Here is a 6385-nt window from a genome sequence, read left to right as displayed (position 1 = left end):
TTTTGATTTGTTTCTTTTCTTCTCTCTTTTTTTCCCCTAAGAATTCAACTGTCGCTAGAATTAAACTCAACACAACACTAGAAAAACCCACTTCACAGTGAAACTCTCTCCAATCACTGACTTTGTGTTAGTCTCCTATACATAAAAGGGAATATCAATAAAATGCACTGAACTGAGAGAAATAGTTGAATTGAATTATGCTCAAAGAACTCACGCATGAAATTAACAACTCTACTTAAAATTAGTTTAAATTTTTATTTTTATTTTTATTTTTTTCTCTTTCCCTACACTTTCTCTTCAACCAAATACTTCAATTACATAAGCAACAAACACAGCAAGAAGATCCAAAGTGAAAAAAAAAAAAAAAAAATACACTTCAACAGGAAGTGAAAGCTTACCTCTTTACAGAGAGACAGAGTGATTGAGTGAATGAGAAAGTTCAAGAGTGAGATAAGCAACTGTAACTTCTTAGCCCTAGTTATCTTCTTCTTCTCTCGCTCTTTCTGTTTTTCGTTCTTTTGTTTTTTTTTTTTCATTTTTCTATTCATTTTTTCAGATTTCTAGGGTAACCTGACGGTTCAGGGAGATGAGTACGTGGACAGTCACGATCATTTTGAAGACGGAAAATGGCCCCCACATGATCGGTGACCCGTGAGTCTGTGACTGTGGAGCTCAATTTTTATTATTAATATTCATTTATTTGTTTGTGTAAGAAGGTTTTCAATTCAATTCAATCATTGAGCCGGGCACCCGACCCGGTTCTGTCTGGGCTAAAAATTAGAAACCTGAGTGTAGATTGAAGTAATTGATAAGCCCAAAATCATAGCCCGAATTCTCTAAATTTCTATCTAGAATAATTAATTAATAGTTTTTTTTTTTTTTTTTTAGCTGATAAATTTTCAAATACACTTATATTTGATTATCTAGTTTTTTTTTTTTTGTTATTTTATTTCATTTTCAAAACATATACTAACTCTTTGAAGAAAATGAATTAAAAAATAGAGAAAATTATAAACAAATTTATATATTCATCTACGTACGGTGCTTTTCCAAATGTAGAGAAGTACGATACATGAAATACAAAATGTATTTGGTTTAAGCAATCGGATAATGAAGATGTTTTATAAGAATTTTGTTAATCATTTTACATGGTAGTCTAAATGTCCAAGCCATTGTCAATAGTCTTATAAATCCATTTTGACAATTCTTTTAGAGAGTTTTGAAGTGAGTAGTCACCTTCGATTTTAAAAGAAGTCGAATAAAACCAAATAATTAAAGCTTCTGTTTGTTAATGTATTCTAGATGATGCTTTTTATTTTTGGTTTGAAAAAATGTTCTAATGTAACATAAATGTGAAAATAGTTTTGTTAGTATTTTTTATTTGGATTGTTTGTTAATTTTTTTAGTTTGAAAAAAAAAAACAAAAAAAACAAAAAAAGAAGAAGAGGAGAGGACAAATAGTTTAACAAATGGATCTATAATATCTAGGGAAAAATACATTTTACTCCCTGAACTATCTACCAATTTGCACTTTGATCTCCAATGTTTAAAAAGTGACACTTGACCCCCCAACTTTCAAATTATTGCAATTCGATGTTTCTGATTTTTTTTTTTTCCCAAAATGCCTCAATCCCAAAGTAAAAAAAAAATAATAATAAAAAAATTAAAAATTAAGGGGTGTCTGGTCTACGGTGGCCGAAGCCACCCCTAGGCCCAACTAGGGTGGCGTTTAGAGGGGTAAAAAATATTTTCCCCTAATATCTATAAAGTTCTCTTTAGCACAGAGTGGATTTGGTCTAACAATTTGGTAGGCCAAACGTACATGTATTTTTAATCAAAATTATAGAAAGTTTGTTTAATTGATAGTACATTTAAACACTAAAAAAAAATAATATATTTTTAAAATATAAGTTAAATTACACGTTTTGAGTCCGTCAAACCAAATGAAGAAGCAATTTAGATGTACCGCCTTGCAAGGCTTGCATGTTAGATATGACAAATCGATCAAACCAATTACAAGTGGTTATTGATGATAGAGACAACTTGGTAAATCCATCAACCGCCAACCAAACGCACGGTCGTTGTCTAACAATAATACTATAAAGTATATATGTTGGCATAAATGCCGTATAAATCGAATTCGAGCCAAAAAAAATCGTCAGTACTATCCAATGATATTTCTTAATAACTTCCTCGTCTACCCCTTTTCCCCTTATTTGTCTTGTTATTTTTAACTTAACTCGGATAAGTTGGGCTTTAGACTTATATATTGTATGTGAAAGCGTTTCTCTCTTCTTCAGTCTGTTTGGTTTTTTAAGAAGTTGGACTAGATCTAAGTATTTAAGGGTTCTCTTATTTCGGATTGTTTTATTCATCATATATAGTAGGTTGAGGCTTTTATTGGCTGCATTTCAAATCAACTTTCTCACCATCTTGAATTTCGTTCAAGACAGTGACATGCTAGTTGTTTGTCTTGGTTAAGCTTTTTTAGTTGTTAAACTTTTCGTTTTTTGTTTTTTTGTTTTTTTTTTGTTTACTTGTCATTGTTATTGTTCTTTGTAATTTGTTTTTGAAGTACTTATAACAAAAAAATGGGAAAAATATACTTTATCCCCTGAACTATTCACCCATTTGCATTTTTAACCTCAATGTTTAGAAAGTGACATTTTATCTCCCAAAAGTATCTGACATTGGCATTTGACCTCATGAAGTACACTTTACCCCCTAAAGTATTTTGAGTTGACATTTTACCCCTCTGAAATATTTTGAGTTGATACTTTACCCCCGAAGTAACTAAGTTTTGGGGGGTAAAGTGTTAATTCAAAATACTTCGGGAGATAAAGTGTACTTCTTGGGAGTTAAGTGTCAATGTCATTGGAGGGGTAAAATGTGACTTTTTAAATATTGAGGTTAAAAGTACAAATTGATAAATAGTTCAATAGGGTAAAGTGTATTTTCTCCCAAAAAACAATTGTTGAAAGATGACATGTCATACTCGTAGCAGTAATAATTCTTGTATAAATAACAACAACAATAATAATACAATAGGGAGAATAACATTTTCCTCAAAATTAGGTTAAAAAAAGTTTTTTTTCAATTCCTCTAATTAAGTTAGAGTTGACCTATATAGTCTTATACCCATATTTCGACATGCGAACATGAATTACCATCCTATCCAAAACTTTAGCCTTCTTCTACGGAATCTCTTCCACAAACAAGGAGATTTTCATAGACCGCCTCACACTGCGACAACATTACATATTACCTTTCAGGTTTCCTCAACCTTTTGGTTAAGGAATTATGGGGCCGTATATGTTTAGATCTATTTCCCATTTTATTAATTTCTACTCTTAGTTTCTTGCAATAATGTCTATTTTTGAGATGTTTGTTATAGTACCCCCACCTCCTCCTCTTGTAGCTTTGTTTTTGTTAACCCAAGAAAAAAGAAAAAAGAAAAAAGAAAAAGTGGAAGGTCTTCTAGTTAATTAGTTGTTGCAGCCTGTCAGTCATTAATTGCACATTAGATGAAAGACTATATCATGCTTCAAGGGCTGGAGACTGAATTTGGACACAAATCCATGGCATTTCTTAGTGATTTGCACATCCTGGAACCCCCCTGCCTTCATAATTCACACCTAATCCAAGTTCCCTTACAACAATAAAGATCAATATTTCCAAATAATTAAGGATTGATCTGCATATCTCTTCATGTTAATTTAGTACAAAATAGAGAGTCGTCCTTATCCTCTGCTGGCTTTAGAATAAACCAATTATATATGACTCACTTTCCAATGAGGAAGAATAATATGCTCAATATAATATTGACACTCCCATTTTCTATCAAGATCTTCAGGATACTGTTGGGTCTTTTTCTCCAAAAAGAGTTCCCACAAATCGAACGATTGTAACCAAACTTGATGCTGTTGACCGATGATGATGGTGATGATATTTGTCCGAATTAAGTACTTTTTAGTTTCCTATGATATCAAGTAAAATGGTCTCCATCATGGACAGGGAGTGTTGATCAAAAATTGTTGTTAACAATCATCTTCATCAGTACTTCAGCAAATTAAATCATCGTTACTAGCTAGGTGTTGGAATTTTGTAGAAATTTGAATAATTTAAGAGTGAGAGATTGTGCCCGCAAGTAGAGTCGTATTTTTTACACACTCGTGAACCTAAAACAAGCTTAACAAGAAATTAGCGGGTTAAAATTGAGGGGTATGACCCATTTAATTAAATAAATCAAGTTAATTATGATTTAACAATATAATCTTATACTCATACCTCAACACATATAATTTAAATTTAACACGTACACGAACACAAATTATCACTCCTAATTATATTAGAGGTGGCAATATATTCATGTTCATGTATCGGGTCTAAGTCGTGTCAAGACATGTGTATAATATTACATAGGCAAACCCTGACCCAACCAATTTAATTAAACGAGTCAAACTCCTCAACCCTAACCTTTTACTTTTGTATTTAGTTTATGTCGAATTCGCGGGTTATGTCAAAAATTGCCCATCATTAAGTTACGTGTTAGGTTCGAGTCGTGTCGAACCATGAGTATAAAACTAAATAGGTCAACCTTAACCCGATTCATTTAATTAAACGAGCTAGACTCCTCAATCACAATTATTTAATTTTGTATTGGGTTCATACCGAAATTGAATTTAAATTTACTGATGTGTCAAATATTGACACGTTAAGAAATCCTGACGTGTTGAATCTAACACGTCAATAAATATTGTGGCACGTCAAAAAAAAAAATTGTTGACGTGCCACTTTTGGCACGTCAATAATTACTGACGTGGCAAAATTTGGTTACTGTTTGCCACGTTAGAAACCATCAGATTTTTTGTAGTGTTCCTTGTCTACCCCTTTTCCCCTTATTTGAATAAAATAGAACTTATTTGTCTTGTTATTTTTAACTTAACTCGAATCAGTTGGGCTTTAGATTTATATATTGTATGTGAAAGCGATTCTCTCTTCTTTAGTCTATTTGGTTTTTTAAGAAGTTGGACTAGATCTAAGTATTTAAGGGTACTCTTCCTGCGGATAGTTTTATTCATCATATATAATAGGCTGAGGCTTTTATGGGCTACATTTCAAATCAACTTTCTCACCTTCTTGAATTTCTTTCAAGATAGTGAGATGCTAGTTGTTTGCCTTGGTTGAGCTTTTTTAGTTGTTAAACTTTTTATTTATTTATTTTTGTTTACTTGTCATTGTTGTTGTTCTCAGTAATTTGTTTTTGAAGTACTTATAAAAAAAAAATAAAAAAAAATAAAAAAATGGAAAAAATATACTTTACCTTCTGAACTATTCACCCATTTGTACTTTTAACCCCAATGTTTAGGAAGTGGCACTTTATTCCCCTACCAAAAGTATCTGACATTGACACTTGACCTCATGAAGTACACTTTACCCCTGAAGTATTTTGAATTGACAATTTACCCCCCGAAGTAACTAAGTTTTGGAGGGTAAAATGTCAATTCAAAACACTTCAGGGGGTAAAGTGTACTTTTTAAGGGTTAAGTGTCAATATCAGATACTTTTGGGGTGGGGGAGGAGGAGGGTAAAGTGTCACTTTTTAAGCATTGAAGTTAAAAGTGCAAATTGATGAATAGTTCAAAGAGTAAAGTGTATTTTCCAAAAAAAAAAAAAAAAAAAAGTTGAAAGAAGACATGTCATACTCGTAGAAGTAATAATTCTTGTATATATAACAACAACAATAATAATACAATAGGGAGAATAACATTTTCGTCGGTTAAAAAAAAAGTTTTTTTCAATTCTTCTAATTAAGTTAGAGTTGACCTATATAGTCTTATACCCATATTTCGACATGCGAACATGAATTACCATCCTATCCAAAACTTTAGCCTTCTTCTACGGAATCTCTTCCACAAACAAGGAGATTTTCATAGACCGCCTCACACTGCGACAACATTACATATTACCTTTCAGGTTTCCTCAACCTTTTGGTTAAGGAATTATGGGGCCGTATATGTTTAGATCTATTTGCCATTTTATTAATTTCTACTCTTAGTTTCTTGCAATAATGTCTATTTTTGAGATGTTTGTTATAGTACCCCCACCTCCTCCTCTTGTAGCTTTGTTTTTGTTAACCCAAGAAAAAAGAAAAAAGAAAAAGTGGAAGATCTTCTAGTTAATTGGTTGTTGCAGCCTGTCAGTCAGTAATTGCACATTAGATGAAAGACTATATCATGCTTCAAGGGCTGGAGACTGAATTTGGACACAAATCCATGGCATGCATTTCTTAGTGATTTGCACATCCTGGACCCCCCTGCCTTCATAATTCACACCTAATCCAAGTTCCCTTACAACAATAAAGATCAATATTTCCAAATAATTA

The sequence above is a fragment of the Corylus avellana genome, chromosome ca3 (genome assembly GCF_901000735.1).
Source record: "Corylus avellana chromosome ca3, CavTom2PMs-1.0".
Taxonomy (NCBI): domain Eukaryota; kingdom Viridiplantae; phylum Streptophyta; class Magnoliopsida; order Fagales; family Betulaceae; genus Corylus; species Corylus avellana.
The sequence above is the reverse complement of the archived record's forward strand: the minus strand, read 5'-3'. Positions refer to the sequence as shown.